Here is a 20,045-nt window from a genome sequence, read left to right as displayed (position 1 = left end):
TCTTTCTTCACAAAATATTTTTTCACATTTTCCATTTTATCCAAATAGGTTTCAAGTCAAAGCCTCTGGATCTCGTCTCACAGGGGACACTTACTGTTTACTCCACAGCAAGCTGAGGGGAAGCTGCACATTTTCTAAGTTTGATGGGTGAAAAGTATATATGCCTTGAGTGCTGTTACAGTGAATGACTGTAGAGACTGTTCCTATGGACACTGTGTGTTTTTCTCACTCTGGGCAATAATACAAAATGCTAGCAAGCTGTAGCTGGTCATTTTGGAAAGATATGAGTTTTGCTTACTGGATCTGGAGGACAAACTGTACTTTGTTGCTTAGAGAGTTCACTAGATAAATGGGGGTTGTGCCTTTTCAGACACAGTCTTTGAACTCTCACAAAGAGCTGAATTATGTCATGCTTGACTGTGATCCAGGTTTCCAGTAATTTACTGTGTTCCACACTGTTATTTCACTTTAAAATTCCTAAGATCCTGCTACATCATGCTGAAAAGGGTCGAGAATTTTTGAGTAGCAAATTAAAGTGGAACCCCCCCTACACAAACATACACACACTTTTAAAGGAATATTGTAACTAATCTGTCAGGGTTATTGTTTTACTGCACACCAGAGTCATTCAGCACTTGATGATGACTGTAAGGATAGAACTCACAGCTTCCTGCTCTGTAAGCACAGGCCCCTGTCACCTGACCTGAAAGAACCTCCATTATTTGTCAGCAGAATGGATTCTATCACAGAGGGCTGAACAGTTCTGTTTCCATCCAGTAGAGGAGGGGACCACCCCCCTGCCCTACACCCCTCCCCTTCCCTCTCCCCCCAATATGCTGCCATGTATATTTTCATTTTACATAAAGGAAAGCCTGTCAAACTTTTCCTAAAACATCTGGAAAGGGAAGAGGCACAAGAAAGTGTGTTTCCAAGTTGATCCTGGGGATTCTGGAGTCCAGGGGGAGAAGGCAATGGATTGTGATGAAAGGTGAATTATCCGATTGGATGGAGGTTACTAGTAGAGTTCCTCAAGGACTGGTCTTGAGACCAATCTTTTATTAATGACCTTGGCACAAAAAGTAGGAGTGTGCTAATGAAATTTTCTGATGATACAAAGTTTGGAGGTATTTTCAATACAGAAGAGGATCAGAATATTAAACAAGAAGATCTGGATGACTTTGAAGACTGGAGCGACAAAAATGGGATGGAATTCAATAGTGCAAAGTCATGCACTTGGGGTCTAACAATATGAATTTCTGCTACAAGTTGGGGGCTCATCAGTTGGAAGCGACAGAGGACAAGAGAGACCTGGGTGTATGAATCAATTACAGGATGACTATGAGTCACCGACATGATCTAGCTGTGAAAAAGGCAAATGCAATCCTAGGATGTAGGGGTGAGGCATATCCAGTAGAGATAGAGAAGTATTAATGCCACTGCACAAAGCACTGGTGAAACCTCATTTGGAATACTGTTCTGATCACCCATGCTCAAGAAAGGTGAATTTAAACTAGAATAGGTGCAGAAAAAGCTACTAGGATGATCAGGGGAACAGACGGCATATCTTATGAGAGGAGACTGGAAGAGCTTAGCTTGTTTAGTCTAGAAGGCTAAGAGAGGATATGATTGAGTAAATACCAGGGAAGGTGAAGAGATATTTAAGTTAAAGGCAATGCTGGTACAAGAACAAATGGATATAAACCAGCCATGAACAAATTCCGTCTGGAAACTAGAAGAGAGTTTCTAACCATCAGTGGGTAGAGGTTCTGGAACACCCTCCCAATAGGAATTGTGGAGGCAAACAACTTTATTTGTTTTAAGAGGGAGCTGAACAAATTTATGAGTGTTATTGTAGGACAGGGTTCCTTGTGATGGTGGGGGGCAGGGCTCATCAGCCCTAGGGCTTACTTCTGATTTATGTCTTAAGTTCCTAAAAACTCATGTTTCAGGATTTCAATTGACCACCTGCAGAGGCTAGGAAGGGGTCTTTTCTCCCCAATGTATTCTGTTTGGGTTTTTTTAAACTCCTTCCTCTGAAGCATCAGGGACAGCCACGACAAATTGAACAAGGAGGGCCAGGACTCTGAGTTGGCATGGAGCATTCTCTCTCTCAAGTGCTTGGCTAGTGTTTCTTGCTCACATGCTCAGAGTCTAACTGATTGCCCTATAGGGGTTGGGAAGGAATTTTCCCATAAGTCTGATTGGCAGTGATCTTGGGGGGTTTTGCCTTCCTCAGCAGAAGGTGGGTGCAGATCACTTGCCAGGATTATCTGGGTATATCTCACTTAATCTCCAATGAGGAGGCCTTGGGTACTGGTGCACTTGGTCCATCCTATTCTCTGTGTGGAACACATAACAGCCTAGTCTCCTGTGGGCTGTAATACTTTGGTCTAATTTCAGTGTTGGGTTTAGTGTGCAGGTATGTTGGTGGCCTGTGATATACAGAAAGTTAGACTAGATTATCTGGTGGTCCCTTCTAGCCTTAAACTCTATGACCCCGTGTTTTTCCTGTGGCTAAACTATTGTGTGCCCTGATTCCATCAGCTTTAGACACCAACTAGTGTTAGGCAACCTTGGTATTTGGAAGAGACACATCCAAAGTGCAGAAAGCAGTGCTGTTGGTCATTGAGCATGTAAGCAGTATTTGCTGTGTGTCAGTACTGAAGCAGTGTCTCATTGGGTTGCTAGGGGGTGCTGTGCTTTGCTCCTGAGGGCACTGTCTTTCCAGGGCCATCCTTACCCATATGCAAACTACGCAGCTGCATAGGGCACCAGGAAATTTGTGGGTCCCCCAGCTGGCTGAGCTGGCCAGGAAAGCTGCCTCCACCTCCACTCCACCCCTTCCCCTGAGCTCTGTCTCAGGGGACTGCAGCAGGGGTCGGGCGTGCCCTGCACTCACCGGGCGGTGGGAAGTAGAGCGACCTGGCCCCAACCCACTCCGCTCTGCCAGCGAGTGCTGGGGGGCGGTTCCCCCTGTCCCCCAAGTCCCAAGGCTATGAGCCAGAGGAGCAGAGTGGTGCGGGTTGGGGCCGGGTCACTCCACTTCCCACTGTCCTGTGAGTGTGGGGTCGGACCCATCCTGCAATCACCGGGTGGCAGGAAGTGGAGCGACCCAGCCCCAACGTGCTCTGCTCTGCCGGCTCGTGCTGGGGGGCAGTTTCCCCCCTGCCCCCCAAGCCTGCTCCTGCCACACCACATTGTGGTGCCCTCCCCCTTTCCCCCACAGAGGGGGCTGCGGAGGGCACCACAATTTTTAAGGATGGCCCTGTGTCTTTCTGATTAAATGTAAAACCAAAGTTCTGGCCTCAGCTGATCATTCAAGATCCCCAGACATACCACCCACAAAGCAGCAGCATTAATTCTAGTATCCTAGCCACATTCCAACTCAGGCAGTTGTTCACCTCAAACTATCCTTCACTTCATGTCCAAAAAGGTTGCAGCAGTGCTGCTGTGATCTATCAGATATTTGTATGAGTCCACTGCTGTGGTAACTGAGAGTACATATGTCACTGGTCAGTGAAACAATTCCTATATATCCTTTTAACTGCCAAGAGCCAAATACACAGTTTAACATTGCCACTGCCAGAGCTAATACCACCATCATCATCCTGAGCAGATCAGTGAGCAGCATTCCTCACTCTGTGTTTGAGGTTATATTCGTGCTATTGAATCTGATTCTGAAGAGTGTAACCTACACAACAGATCACCCTTTATTTGGCAACTTCCTTTATTTAGAGACCACTCTAAAAGAACCCCCAATGTACTGAGTACCATTCTGCTCCACATTTATTAAACAATCCGTCGTGATTTATCAATCAGCTGATTTTTGTTAGGTCTTTGAGTGGTGCTTTCAATGGCTTTCACTGTACTTTGTTTTAAAGTATGAGGGTTTTTTAAAACAAAACAAAACAAAACAAATCCCTGCTGTGCTGATGATTAAGAATGGCAGTTTTATCTATTTTCTGTTTTTAAATTTAATCTTTTTCCCATGTGAACTTTTGTGCTGGGCGAGGATGACAGCCCTGAAGTCATGTCTTTATACACATGGCAATGCAAGCTTCCCCCACACTTTACTATGCCTCAACCCTGACTTGGAAGAAGCATCATTAGGAGTCAGAGGATATTTTCTGTTTTCATTTCCCAATCAATCAGTCCTTGGCCTCTCTACTTTGGCTTGTCAGCAAGAGAACTGGTTAGTTATTTCTGATTAAGAAAGTGCCTGTGTTCACCATCCAGTTAGACACAATTTACCATTAGTCTTTAAAACTCAGAATTGTCTAGAATTCTCAGGGAGGAAGTCAGAGGGTTAAATATTTTTCAAATGGGCCTTTTAATCAAGAATCACGTAATGTGGAATGAATGTTTCAACTCAAACTGTTTTCTCGCTATGCCAGTTTCATAGTGCGAGGTCAAAACCGGGGGAGCTACTAAACTAATAGAAACACACACACAAAAATCCAAAGGATAGTTTCTCAGGAACAATTTCAGCCCTGCTGGAAGAGTGTGTGTAACTTTAAGAACTTCCTGCTCCGAACTGGCTCCATATATCTCATGTGTGCGTGCTGCTGCTCTGGGCACTGTTCCCACGCTATATTGCAAAATACTCCTTGAGTTTCTCATGGAGTTTCTGCCTGGACATAAACTGCAGCTTTGATTCCAGGTGGATGTGCTAATGTATATTACATATTCAGGATATTGGGGTCACTGTTGATTATGCTTGTTTTTCTGGCATGCATAGATTTCTTTCCTATTCTATCTGATTCATTTACAATACCAAAGGACTCTCAGTGCTGCAATAAAAATGAAACAAATTTAGAAAAGCCATGCCCATGACATTTCAAATTACTTTGATTATTTTAAACAAACCTGATCTCTGACTACTCCTTACATAAAGAGACCCTGAACTATTTCTAGATAATCTGAAGACCTTCCTATAAGGGGTTGTAATCAATCAGTCAGTCATGCCAACCGACGTTATTTGTAAAACCATATTTCTACATTTTAATGACCAATGTGTTAGTGTCTGTATGTTATTCTTCTTGTTCCTTTCTACTTCCTCAGACAATTTCAGTTGTTCTCAGTGCAGAGGTGAACAGATACCACTCTGATGACTGCAGCAGCATGGATAGATTAGGCAGATTACCCTAATTATATGAATATTAAATCCCACCTCTTTCCACTGAACAGAAACAAATGGAAGGAGGGAATCAACATACAACTTCTCTTGCTCAACACTACTTGCCCCTGTCTCTGACTGTGCATACTCAAACAAGTTGTATGAAACAAACAAAGTCTCTTCATAGCAGGAAATTCTTATGACCTCTCGGTCAGGACATTTTGTCATCAGGAGACAAATAATTTAGATTTTAGATCTAAATAACTGGACATTTTTGACATCTACTGTCATGAGCTTTGGACTGGTGAATGACAAAACCAGATCAGCTCAATAGGAACATAGTTTTTCAGTGGGCAGATGGACAAGTGTGATGTTCAACAGAGTAGTTCAACATAGACACTGGAGTGAAACAGGGCTGTATTTCATTTCTGCTGTTGTTTGGCATTGCCAAAGTCTGAATAATGAACAAGTGTATTAGCAACTGACACTGGTATTGCATGGTTAGATGGCAAAGGCTAGGAGACCTAGACTTTGCTAATGATATTGCATTGTAAAGAATAAAATTGTCAGACACATAGAAGAACATAAATTATTGTGCAAAAGTCAACATGGTTTCTGTAAATGGAGATCATGTCTTAGTAATCTATTAGAGTTCTTTGAGGGGATCAACAAACGTGCGGGCAAGGGGGATCCAGTGGACATAATGTACTTAGATTTCCTGAAAGCCTTTGACAAGGTCTTACGTAAATTAAGTTGTCATTGGATAAGAGGGAAGATCCTTTCATGGATTGAGAACTGGTTAAAAGACAGGGAACAAAGGGTAGGAATAAATGGTAAATTTTCAGAATGGAGGGGGGTAACTAGTGGTGTTCCCCAAGGGTCAGTCCTAGGACCAATCCTATTCAACTTATTCATAAATGATCTGAAGAAAGGGGTAAACAGTGAGGCGGCAAAGTTTGCAGATGATACTAAACTGCTCAAGATAATTAAGACTAAAGCAGACTGTGAAGAACTTCAAAAAGATCTCATAAAACTAAGTGATTGGGAAACAAAATGGCAATTGAAATTTAATGTGGATAAATGGAAAGTAATGCACATTGGAAAAAATAACCTCAACTATACATACAATATGATGGGGGCTAATTTAGCTGCAACTAATCAGGAGAAAGATCTTGGAGTCATCATGGATAGTTCTCTGAAGACATCCACGCACTGTGCAGCGACAGTCAAAAAAGCAAATGGGATGTTAGGAATCATTAAAAAAGGGAGCGAGAATAAGACAGATAATATCTTGTTGCCCTTATATAAATCCATGGTACGCCCACATCTTGAATAATGCGTACAGATGTGGTCCCCTCATCTCAAAAAAGATATACTGGCATTAGAAAAGGTTCATAAAAGGGCAACTAAAACGATTAGGGGTTTGGAACAGATCCCATATGAGGAGAGATTAAAGAGGCTAGGACTTTACAGTTTGGAAAAGAGGAGACTAAGGAGGGATATTATAGAGTATATAAAATCATGAGTGGTGTGGAGAAAGTGAATAAGGAAAAATTATTTATTTGTTCCCATAATATAAGAACTAGGGGCCACCAAATGAAATTAATGGGTAGCAGGTTTAAAACAAATAAAAGGAAGTTCTTCTTCACTCAGCACACAGTCAACCTGTGGAACTCCTTGCCTGAGGCGGTTGTGAAGGCTAGGACTATAACAGGGTTTAAAAGAGAACTGGATAAATTCATGGAGGTTAAGTCCATTAATAGCTATTAGCCAGGATGGGTAAGGAATGGTGTCCCTAGCCTCTGTTTGTCAGAGGGTGGAGATGGATGGCAGGAGAGAGATCACTTGATCATTACTTGTTAGGTTCACTCCCTCTGGGGCATCCGGCATTGGCCACTGTCGGTAGATAGGATCCTGGGCTGGATGGACCTTTGGTATGACCCAGAATGGCCATTCTTATGTTCTTATTGTGGAGCAACACTTTTGAAAAGTTACAAACAAATGTGATGGCTGGGCTGTGGGCAGCCAGACCTAATGGTCAGAGCCAGAGTCCACAGTCACAAGTCAGGAGTCAGCTGGGTCAGGGTACCCGGAGATCAGAACCACCAGTCAGGAACCAGAGTCAGGCTGAGTCAGGATACCAGGGAGTCAGAGCCAGGAGACAAACTGGATGTCAGGAACCACAAGTCAGATGCCAGAAGTCAAGCCTGGAGTCGGATGGCACACAATCCAGAGCAGGGTGGAGCTCAGCTTTTAAACAGCTTCCTGTTCCTACTGCTGGCTTAAGTAGGGCCTGTGAGCCAATCTGCTGCTCTGCCAATAGGACCTCAGCAGCAGAGCCTCAAACTTGGGCTGGGCTTTGTAGGTCCTAGGTAAGCAGCTGTCAGTATGCTGCCAGATGGAGGGTCGGAGCTTGACTGTTCTTACAGACCTAGGTTTGAGACCCATGGGTCATGACACAAAGACAGAGAACCTGAGAAAAACAGCAGAGCTCAAAATTAGTTATGCTAAAACAACATCTTTGAAACCCAGAAGTTAAGCAATAACATCACATTAGAAGGCAAAAATATCACGAAAGTAGAACAATTCATCTACCTGGGCATTTTAACAGGGTAAATACTGAAAAACAAAATCTGACTGTTCAATAGCATTTTGAAATTAATTTGCTTTAGCCTCCTGAAGCCTCTTTTGCCTTCACTTTCCAAGAATAGCTGAGTGATTGCGTTTTACTGGTACAAAAGTGCATGGAAGGGTTAAATAAGCAGCTTTCCAGGGAAGAACTGTTTTATTGTGCTGTATTTGTACATCACCTAGCACAACAAGGTCTGGGTCCCATGGCTGAGGTTCTGAGGTGCTACCACAATACAAATAATAACTAATGACAACATCAAAGCAGTGCACAAGGATTCACACAGAGAATTTTAGATTTGTGCTGGAAATACTTGTGCACACAACCACTTGGAGAACAGAAACTATGCCATGTGTTTTTTTCTAACCAATGACGATTAACCAAATCCAACCTCAACATTCACAGAGAACTGCTTAGCATCAATTCAGAAATAGATGGCAAAATAATTAAAATTCCTAATGCTTTTGAATAGCAACCAAGGTAGAGAGTATAATCTCATCATGGATATTGGATGAGCAAAACCAAGGCTAAATTCACCGGCTAATCATCTACTGACTTCTAATTCCAAACAACATCTAATTAAAGCTTTTTTGTCATAAGCATGGTTTGACTTCTCTATTTTGGAGGGAAGCTCCCATCAGGCCAATGGAGCTGTGTGGGGGGGAGTGGGGGGAAATTCTGCATCTGCCTGAGGCTTTCAGTTTTGGGGGGCAATGTCCCCTTTCCTCCCACAAACTGCACCCATGCTTTTTGACATGGATAACCTCTGCAATTGCTGGTAGCAGGCTGCACTGTCAACTGGAGAAATGACAGACATAGTGTACTGCAAACAGCTACGCTCACCGTAATTTATCATAACATCAGTGGCAGCAGAAGCACTGCTGAGTACACCCAGAAATCCAGGTTTGGAAAAGAGCTAACACGTTAAAATAAACTGGTTGCTATAGTCCAGTTATTTAATAGGACATAAAAACAATTAAAGAGACCCTGGTGCAACCAGTTGTGGAAAACTTAGGTCATATTATTTAAGATCAGTGCTGCTTCTGTGTTATCTCTTTAATTTATATTTCTCTCTGTGTGTTCTACTGATGTTATTAATAACGATGACAGCTACATAAAATCAAGATCTTTGATGCCTAGGAGTTTTTCCTCCTTCTACTGATGCTCAAGCTAACCATTTTATTCTCAGTTTAGGGTGCCATTATTACGTATGAGGTAACAACCGGAAAGTGAAACCAACTATAACCAGGAAGTATAACTGATCAGTCTAGTTTCCCAATCCCAGTTGTGTGAATTACTAAAAAAAGGAAACTAAACAGCATAAATCTAGCACCAGCTTAATCAAATCAAATTAAAATAACCCATAAGAATGTGGAACATGATGTAGACAAGGTAAAAGCAAGTAACTTCATCACTTCATATGGTGTAAGCCTCCTTCCCTTCTACTCCCACTACTCTTCTTGCCTTATGCCATGCCTTTATTAATTCTAGCACAGTGATACTCAGACTGAGGCTCACAAGTGGCTCTTTAACATGTCTCCTGTGGCTCTTTGCAGCACATATTAAAACACTGTGCTTTTACTAGGATACTTTTACTATGTTCTTAACTAATTGTAGTTGATAAAATAATAATACTTGATCAGTCTTTTTGCTGTGAGAATAATATACATATACACACACACACACACACTAAATATTTCCCATCTTACTGTTTAAATATGAATATATAGTACTATAGTAAATTAAACAATGAATTCACACTGCTGTAGCTCTTTTGGGTAATGTTGATCACTAATTTGGCTCCTGAACCACTGAGGTCTGAATATCTCTGCTCTAGCATCTCAACACCTGTCTGTGTGTTGTCCCCTTGACTCCAGTGGGGCTGATTGTGGTAGTAAGTGTTTGAAGAATCAGGCCATTAGACCTTAATTTCAATTCTAAATTGCAGTTTAAGAGGGGGAAGAAAGGCAAAAGCTAAAACACAATGTTATAGACCTCAGTTTAAGCTAAAGCAGAGCAGCCACAGGGCTGCTCAAATTTATATTCCCCAATTGTTCCCTGATAAATTCTTATCAACCACTTTAAAATATTCTTCGAAGGGAAGGCTTGTATAGAGGGGTGTGCCTTGCATTGAGCTCTAAGACAAGACTTCAAGATGGATGTCTAAAGTTAGGTTCCTAAGCCCACATTCAGGAACCACTGAGCCCAAGTCCAGTTCTATATGATGAGACAGCTATTAGGGTAGCACCATAATAAATAGCAGAGCATGAAGGGTACATACTGTACATATCTGATCAACTTGGCTCTGGAACACAGGGACAAAGAGGGTCATAAAGTCTGCATATGTTGGGTTTATAAGCTGAAGTTCTCCATCTCCAGACATTACCCAGAGGGAGGGAGGATTGTTCTGCAACCTTGAATCAGACAGAAAGGATTAGGGGTCGGTGTGCCAGCCACTGATAACACACACGAAGCCGAGCCCAGCTGCTTGAACTATGACATAGTAGAACATTTTTCATTGATTCCCCTGGTGACAAAAGCCATGATATAAAAATGAAAACCTTTTAATGTATTTTAAGCCAAGAAGCAAAAGACCTCTAGATTTTTCATGAGCAGAGACATCTGCCTTTAATTAATCCTTGTGTACCAGTAGGTGTCATTGCCGATTTGAGTGGGAATGTATGTACATGTACACGCATAGCCGAAATTTCTGATCAGTTCTGCGTATTACTCCAGACCCTTCAAAGTTTACTTTAACCTCTCTGATTATCTTGCTCTCAAACTGACCCTGACCTCTGCATTCTGATCATTGTTCATGCTTAGGGCTCAGGAGCTTGGTAAATTTCACGTGACTGACTATAAACTGTCCATTAGAGGGTGCTCAAAGCTCAGAGTGACTTCTGTCAATTCAGGTTTCAGAGTAACAGCCGTGTTAGTCTGTATTCGCAAAAAGAAAAGGAGTACTTGTGGACCTTAGAGACTAACCAATTTATTTGAGCATAAGCTTTCATGAGCTACAGCTCACTTCATCGGCTGCATACTGTGGAAAATACAGAAGATGTTTTTATACACACAAACCATGAAAAAATGGGTGTATATCACTACAAAAGGTTTCGGTTCCAAAATGGAATCAGCATATGGATATTATACTACTTCTAGGCAAAGTGCAGGCAATGTGCCCAATGATGAGCTAAAATTGCTAAGGTGCATATTGCCTCCATCACCATTGCCATTTTCAGTTGCTGCCAGACCACTGTTCAGTAAAGGTGTCTTCAGAGCACAGGCCTTCTCTTGTTTGAGGCATCAGGCCTCAGTTGTAAGTGTCTAGGACAATTTTAAAAAACACTATATTTTCCTTTCTCTTTACTAAACACAGACCTTGTTGTTCCTGGGAGCTAATGTGCCATCCATTGAGGGGCAAATGCCACCCACTGCAGAAGTTTTTTCATGAAAGACCTCTCTCACCATTTAAGCCCTTAAGACAGGCCTATGCAATGCAGAATTTTGTGCATCCTCTGAACTGCAGCGAATGCCACCCTAAATAATAATTTCAATTTCTGCATGTGGCCCCAGTGCATAAAACCTTAACATACATCTACTACAATATAAAGTTCATTACTATCTGCCTGTGACCACGGGATCTGAACCTGCAGGCCTTTTTCACATGAATAGTCTAATGACAGCAATGAAACTACTTATATGAGTAAAGGTAGGAGGAGGAAGCCCCTTAGAATTGGTAACAGCTGTTGGCTTAACATCCTTATTGACTTAAATCTTCTCCTATTTAATTCATCTAATCTTTCTCCAGACACCCACCACAAACACTGAGCCTCAGCTCTGACCAGGAAGGATCATTTTTTCAGGATGGGATTGAAAGTTAGTCTCTGTGGGCCTGACTTTCAGAAATGCAGCTCCTAGTGAAGTCAAGTAGAGGTAGAGTTGTGAGTGCTCAGTACCTCTGAAAGTCATCCCCCATGCTAATGCAACCTCTCCTGAGGGCCTGGAGCTATTCGATTTTGTGGGGCCCCTGTATACAAGTCTTTTTCCTAATTTAAAACAAAATTATCAAAATTATGGCATTGAGGCTATTAACGTTATACTAAACTTGCCTTTTAATTAACATAAAGCCTTTTTGTGCTTACATTTCAGTCTTAAAACATGTAGAATATAGTTAAGTTAATTCAAAATAGCCTACTTCTTACCGTAAAACAGCTGTTATATTAGCTTTTCCTGGGAGGGAGTCTGGGTGCAGGAGGGGGCTCCAGGCTGGGGTGGGGTGCAGGAGAGGGTGAGGGGTGCGGGCTCTGGCCTGGAGGCGCTTACCACAGGTAGCTCCTGGCTGGCAGCGCAGCAGGGCTCAGGCAGGCTGCCTGCCTGCATGCCGTCACCCCATGCTGCTCCCGGAAGCGGCTGGCTGCTGGCACATTTCTGCGCACCCCTGCGGTGAGAGGGACAGCGTGTTTCAGTGCGCTGCACATGCCCGCAAGCACCACGCCTGCAGCTCCCATTGGCCAGTTCCCAGCCAACGGGAGCTGCAGGGATCGTGCTGGAGGTGGGGACAGCGTGTGGCACCGCCTTCCCCCCTCTCCCTGCCAGGGGTCGCAGAGACATGCCAGCAGCCTGCCGCTTCTGGGAGCGGCGTGGGGCCACAGCATGCAGGCAGCCTGCCTGACCCCTGCTGTGCTGGGGACCCTCCTAGCCTGGGGCCATGGGCTGCAGCCCCTAAAGCCCCTGCATTAATCTGGCCCTGCTTGGCTCCCCAGCTGAGAGTCAATCACGGGGACAATTTGTTGCTGTGATTTTTATGACACAGATACCTGTATAGATCCCTCCTCCCCCTGCAAGCCATATCACATAAGCCTAAGAATCAATGGATGATAAATTTCAGTTTTAAGAAAATCTAGTTAATTCAGAATCATTTATGAAATGTAGAAAATCTTTTCAAGGTTTTTTCAGCATCAGGGTTTTTATAATACATATATCTTACTACAGCTTTACAGTGTTGTTGAAGCCATGTTGGGTCCCAAGATATGGGAGAGGCAAGCTGGGTGGGGTGATATCTTTTATTGGACCTTCTGTTGGTGAAATTTGAAAGCTTTTGGGCTACACAGAGTTCCTGAAGAAGAGCACCCACTTTCTCTCTAAAACTTTACAGACAATAAAAGAGATAATAAACTGTTTACATAATACCCAGGATATAAAATCCTCCTCTGATTAACTAGAGCCAAGTATGATCCCTTTGTCCCTGAAATTCTTTTATTCATGCCACATTGTAGCCTTACTGATATAGCCAAACAGAACTCTCCTCCCACTTACCCCTATAATTTTCCACTTGGAAATGTTTTCTCTTGTTGCACTTTGATTCCATGGAATTCTACAACACTTTTAGGCCGAAGTCCATGACTTGAGTGAACCAATTCCTTGGCAGGGATACAACTCACTAATACATTCTTGGCTTAAAGTAACAAGGTCCATGTAACCCTCTGCAGTTCCACATCTCTAATTCCAGAAGCTGCTAGGGAATGAAAAGGATCCAGGAGTCTAAGTCAAGGCTCTCTACAGCTCTGCAAACCCCAAAGTCTGGTTAAAGGTAGTCTTTTCCAATATAATGATGGATTTTCACAGTGATAATTATATTATCATTACAATTCTCCCAGTAGCAGAACCCTGTGGCATCTTGGATAGTGGGAGAAGAGCAACATGTGCTATCCCACCTACTTGAATTGCCAGATGTGGTGGGGCGGTCACCCCGCCGAGAAAAGGGCTGGAACAAGCCTTTTAAGGCTGCGTAGACCAGCAGCCAATCAATAAAGGTCTTTGGAGAGCCAATCAGGGGAAGGAAGAGGCAGCCAATCAAAGCAGGGCGAAGCCCTATATAAAGGTGGTCTAGCAGAGAAGAAGGCAGTCTCTCTCTGACTAGTGAGGGAGAAGGTAGGCTCCTGAAGCAAGAAAGGAGCCAGCACCTTGGACAGAGCAGTGCTAGGCAGGCTTGGGGGAGCCAGCCCCAGCCACAAAGGGCTGAGAAGGTGCACAGGGCCATAGGGGAAGTGGCTCAGGGAAGAATAGGCGGACAAGAGGGGAATGAAGGAGGGCAGAAAGAGGCTGCCGCTAGAGGGTCCCTGGGTCGGGACCCAGAGTAGAGGGCGGGCCTGGGTCCCCCCCCCCGCTTCCCCTGCACCTGGCTATGGAAGACAGTGGCCAATATGGACTGCAACTTGCCCCTGAGCTAAGGGGCTAGACTCTGGGTTGTGGTTGGCCACTGAGACAGGTGTGAATCCCAAAGACTGCTATTACCCCTGCCCCCTGTCTCCCCTGGAAGGGGGTGAGTCTGGAGTAGTGGGCACTGCTGGAGGGCAGTGTCCTGAAGTGAATGCCGCTGAGCAGGAAGCAACGTGGGTCACAGGGCAGCAGAATGGGCAAGACACCACGTGCTGAGGACGCTCTGCAGCAGACAGAGCTAATTCCTGGAACAACCAGTGGGAGGCACCAGTGGTGGTGAGTCTTGACCCCATCACACCAGATTTTTGAAATGCAGTAACTAAACCTAGCCTTATGAAAGGTTCCAAGTTCCACAAACTGGCTCTCAAAGGACAAAAAAAAATCCCCACAAAAACCATGGCCTAGATCAACCAAAATGCCCCAACCACCTGTTTTGTGGCACCAGTTAGGCAAAAATAAGTTTCTCTTTGTAGCACACACACTCTTACAGACATGGATAGCAATTTTAAGTTTAGTTTTGATGTATAAGGCTTTGCAGAGGCGATATGGGAGGCAGTGCAGTCCAGTGGACAGAACACTAGACTGGAAGTCAGGAGATCTGTGGATTATAGTTGCTCTGTCACTTACTTTCCGTGTGACCTCTAGCAAGTCACTTTGCCTCTCTGTTAAATGGGGATGATACTTACCCTTCTTTGTAAATCCCCTTAAGATCTATGGGTAGAAACAGCTATAAGATTCAAATATGAGCTGGAAAATCAGTTTGAGAGCCATCCCTTTGTCAGTCAGCCTGGTCTAAGTCTGTTGTTACCAAGCAACTTTACCTTGAAAGCACTGGCGCAGTGTTTGTCTGTGAAGTGGTCAAACTTGGAAGTGCCATAAAGAATCATAATATGGAACAGAACTGTGCAAAGCAAGCAGGATCTACCAGAAGGTTAGTTAGCATGAGCAGTGATGCCAGGAATAAGGAAGAAAATGGGTGTCAAGGAAGATCAAGCTGGACTGGTAGTAGGGAATCAGAGCAGAGCGAAAAAAGATGAATAATTCAAGGAGAGGGATGGGGGTGAGAGAGGAGGCAGCAAAGCCACAGAGCTCTGGATGAGGCTGACTTTGTAGCTAGATAACAGCCGGAAGGGGTCCATGTTGCACTAGAAGGTTTCAATATGCTGCCTCCTTAATACTTCAGTCCCTACATGTTCCATAGAACAATGCCAGGGAGTGAGCACCAGCTTGGGAATCAAACCCAGTTCTCCTTCTCCCAAATGGTAGTGAGGAAGTGTAAAGAGGGTGTGTTGAGAGTGGGGTCTTCCTCTTGTACTATGACATGTAAGCAAATGTCTCTTGTAAAGAACTCTCCCTCTGGGAATCTCACACACTGAACTCTTCATTACCACTGTCCCTTAGTGGGTAAAATAAAAACTGGTCCATTATGTGTCAAGAACCCACTACTGTTTTTGAGTGCAATTATGTAACAAAAAATTTCTACATTTGTAAGTTACACTTTCATGATAAAGCAATTGCACTACAGTACTTGTATGCGGTGAATTAAAAAATACCATTTCTTTTATCATTTTTACAGTGCAAATATTTATAATGAAAAATAATATAAAGTGAGCACTGTACACTTTGTATTCTGTGGTGTAATAGAAAAAAATCTACAATATTTAATAAATTTCAATTGGTATTCTATTGTTTAACAGTGCAATTAATCGTGATTAATTTTTTTAATCGTGATTAATTTTGAGTGAATCGCGTGAGTTAACTGCAATTAATCAACAGCCCTAAAATAGATACAAATTGAACACAAAGTTTTATTGCTATATTTACAATTTTTATGCTGACAGCAGGAGCCCTGCTGTCTGGGGCAAACAGCCAGAGCCCTGCCCATTCTCCCAATTATCTGAATTTTTTATTATCTGATCTGGCCCTGGTCCCAATTAGATCAGATAATCGGGTTCCACTGTACATGTTTTTATTTTTTCACACAATGTAAAAACTAAAGATTCTCTGTAAAAACACAAATTCTGCATTTTTTCCATATTTTTTTCCATGGCAAACGGATTTGTAGGCTCCTTGGTGATGAGACTGACTCTATCAAATTGAATCAAAGAAAATCCTGCAGGAAATTCTGTGGGGTGCGGGGAAAGGGTCACAAAAACATGTCAGTCAATAAATTAGAGGGCTTCCACACCCCACCCAACCACCCTCTTACATCTCAGCAGTGGCAACTCTCCTTCTCCCTGTGGATGGTTTGATCACTTTGGAGCTTATGTCTGCCCAGCAGGAGCACTTCCAATGCTGCAGTGAAAATGAGGATCTTGGCCACCTTCCTTCTGTTGCGGCTGTGCACAGCTGTAAAGATAGCCCTGTCCCAAGTTCCTGAGTGTAACTCCACTGATTTCTCCTGGTTTTACTTCTGATTTACACTGGTGTGCATAAGGTAAGAATCAGGCACGCACTTGTCCAAAATAAAGGACAGTCCAAAATCTCATAGATTCCAATGGGAGCATTGCCTGAGTATTTGCTACCAGATCTGCCTCCGCTGCACAGCAAGATAAATCTCAGTTTAGTTGGGCAGCTTTCATTATTGCTAGGGACAGGTGAGGCAATGAGGGAAACAAACACCTGTTGCAAGACTTTTATCCAAAAGTGAAACTAAACCAAATGGTTTTCTGAGATTTAAAAAGTTAATAATTTTCCTTCTTCTCCATTATGTTTAATTTTCTCTTTCTCCCAAACATTCAGGATTCAGCTGCAGCAAGAAAGCAGAAGCACTGAAATACTGTAAGGAAGATTTTTTATTTTTTTTTGCAGACCAGTTTTTCAGACCCAATAGGAGTTCACTTGAATTGTATGAGTGTTAGTAGGAGATGACATTGGTACACTAAACATATAGGTCCAAATACTGGGGAATAGCGTGAAGACAGTTTAAAAAGCTTTTGCTCTGCGTTTAAAATATTACAGGGCTGAGGGATGGAATTCTTGGCCGCAACAAGCCAGACTTCCAGAAAGGTTACTATGGAGTAGAGCTGGACGAATACTTTATTTTTCGGTTTGGTGGCAGTTCTGAAAGATCAAGGGGGAAAACAAATCAGTGTGGGTTGAACTAAATCTAAAATATGTTGGGATTTTTGGTGAACCAATGAAGTCTGTTTCAGAACAGGGATTTGAAGCTAGGTCTTCTGCATTTTTGTCAAATAAACTATTTATCTGAAAAATTTCACCTAGCTGTACTATAGATCATGTAGGAGTAGTGGACATGAACCCTCGATAGCAAGTGTGAAAAATTGTGATGAGGGGTGGGGAGGAGGGTAATAGTTGCCCATGTAAGACAGAGCCTCTAATATCGGGATGTCTGGTCACACAAGCTGCTGAAGGGTTTTGGCCCCTTGTATCCTAGTCTGATGACAACTCCCATGCTACCCCCATGGGAAATCTACACAGACAACTGCCATGGAGTGTTGCAGTCTTCCTGCGTGGTCTCCACTGATGTTGCCACCTACACAGATGATGCAGGCTGGCTTTTGATGGGAATGCAGGATGTGGGAGTTGACCCAGAGCAGGTTTGGGCCTGATTCTGCCTTGCCCCGCACCTTGTGTAGTCATTTATACCAATGTAAAGTGAGTGCAAAATGTTAACAAATCAGAATGGTAACATGTTACACCCACTTTGCTCGGGTGCAAATAGCTACACATGGTGCAGGACAATAAACTTGAGTGCTGAGTACCATGTTCACTTGATCTGATGCAGCTCAATCTCTCAAATTGTTTGAATTTTTGATCTATGAAAAGGGGAGAAAGTTGAGGGCACCAGAGATGAGCCAAAGCCTTTACATTCTAGGAGATTCTGATTTAGCTGGATTCTTACTATTTAATATTTATATTATAGTAGCACCCAAAAGTCCTAGTCAGGATCAGGCCCCCACTATGTCATGAGCAAATCCTACAAAACCAAATAAAGTATAAACTCTCCTCATCCCTTCTACCAACCAGTGAACAAAAACAGCATCAACATGTTTAGAATGAAAAAAAAATTAACCAACCCTGCAATCTGCAAGGAAAAAAATCTGTAACATTTTTACCATGCAAATAAAGCATTTACCATATCTGCAGAGAGGTAGGAAGAACAGTTTCTCTCTAAAGAACAACGCATAGCAGTATGATTGTTGATATATAAAAAAGAACCACAACAAAAGAGCAATGCAGCATAAAGAGGCAATTATTTCCTTTTTCCTTTGAAAGGCTATTAGTTCAAATAATGAGCAGTTGTTACTCGCAGTGGTGGGTGTATGCACGGGGTTGGGAATAATCAAGATCAGTTTCAGTGAGCGCCTCTTCGTATCTATCAACTGATACATATTAGGATGGGTCAGCACTGGAGCTATAGTGCTGAGCATAGCTGCCTTAATGCAACTGACCCTGATCCAGTTCTTGGCCAAGACACAGTGAATTTCCTTCTTCATTAGGCTTTTAGCTATTCTGGGCCTGGGCTGTCTTTATCTGTGTCTTGTAATGCACCGAGAACATTGTTGGTGCTTAACAAATAATAAATGATAATGGGTGAAATCATGGACAATTATAATAATAATTGACCATGGGAAAAATTCCACTGACTGACTTAACAGGGACTGGATTTCACCCAATATTTCTTAGAGGTAAGTCGAAACCAGAAACTCCAGATCTGGGCCAAAATTTAATGTCTCCGGAATTATCAGAATTGACATCCCAAATTCAAATACTTATGAAATAGGCAGTTTGAAATCTGGATCCCAACCCGAACATTCCCAAATTTGAGATGTTTGGATTCTGCCCATTATAGAGAGATTCAAACTCAAACTTGGATCTGAACCTAGATTTTCAATCTGGATCAAGTTTTTCATCCAGGTCCATCTCCAGTATTTATATCCATCTTTTAAAAATCTTAAAATACAGTCAGACATTTGCTATGTCTATTTTTTTAGGTGTGAGTGGGTCCAGTTTAGGAAGCTACATTTTGTGGGTATAGGAATATTAGAGTTAAGGCGGGATTTGCTACTAATTAAGAGCACATAAGCCAGGGGTGGGAAAAACTACGGCCTGCTGGCCGGATCCAGCCCCTAGGATTGCCCCCTGTGGTGCTGCAGGCCCCGCACTGCTCTCAGGAGCAGCCGGCACCACATCCCTGTGGCCAGGGTGGGCCCCAGGCAGAGGGCTCCGTGAGTTGCCCCTGCCTCCAGGCACCGCCCCCCACAGCTCCCACTGGCCAGAAACGGGGAACAGCGGCCAATGGGAGCTTCGGGGGAGGTATCCCATGTGTGGCAAGGGCAGCGCACAGAGCCCTGTGGCTCCCCACCCCTGAGGGGCCACGCAGGGACGTGGTTCCGGCCGCTTCCTGGAGCGGCACAGCGTGGGGCCAGGGCAGGCAGGCAGGGAGCCTGCCCTGGCCCCGGTGTGTGCCGTTGCTACCCCGGAGTCGCTATAGGTAAGTGGCGCCGGGCCAGAGCCCGAACCCTTCCTGCACCCCGCCCCGCAACTCCCTGCCCTGAGCCCCCTGCCTGCACCTTGCACCCCAGCTCCCTGCCCTGAGCCCTGTCACACCCCAACCCCCTGCCCTGAGCTCCCTCCTGCAGTTCTCACCCCTCCTGCACCCCCAACTCCCTGCCCTGAGCCCCCTGCTGCACCCTGCACCCCCATGCACCCCAAGCCCCTGCTCTGAACCCCCTGTTGCACTCTGCACCCCTCCTGCACCCCAATCCCTTTCCCTGAGCCCCTTCATACACCCCGCACCCCTCCTCTGCCCCAATCCCTTGCCCTGAGCCCATTCCTGCACACTGCACCCCCTCCCACACCCCAACCTCTTGCCTTGGCCCTGCATACAGTTTCCCCACCCAGATGTGGCCCTCAGCCCAAAAAGTTTGCCCACCCCTGACATAAGCACTGGTTAGGGATATTTGTTCACCCAAGAAAAATGAGGATTTACTAGCTGGACATTGGTGTGCATTTTCTATAAGTGCATTGCAGTTCACAGTTGAAGTCCACAGATCCTCAGCTTATGGTGATTTGGAAAATTAGGGTTTCACATGTGGGGGACTGTCTCAAATGCAA

The sequence above is a fragment of the Lepidochelys kempii genome, chromosome 9 (genome assembly GCF_965140285.1).
Source record: "Lepidochelys kempii isolate rLepKem1 chromosome 9, rLepKem1.hap1, whole genome shotgun sequence".
NCBI classification, from domain to species: Eukaryota; Metazoa; Chordata; order Testudines; family Cheloniidae; genus Lepidochelys; species Lepidochelys kempii.
Note: the sequence above shows the minus strand (reverse complement) of the source record.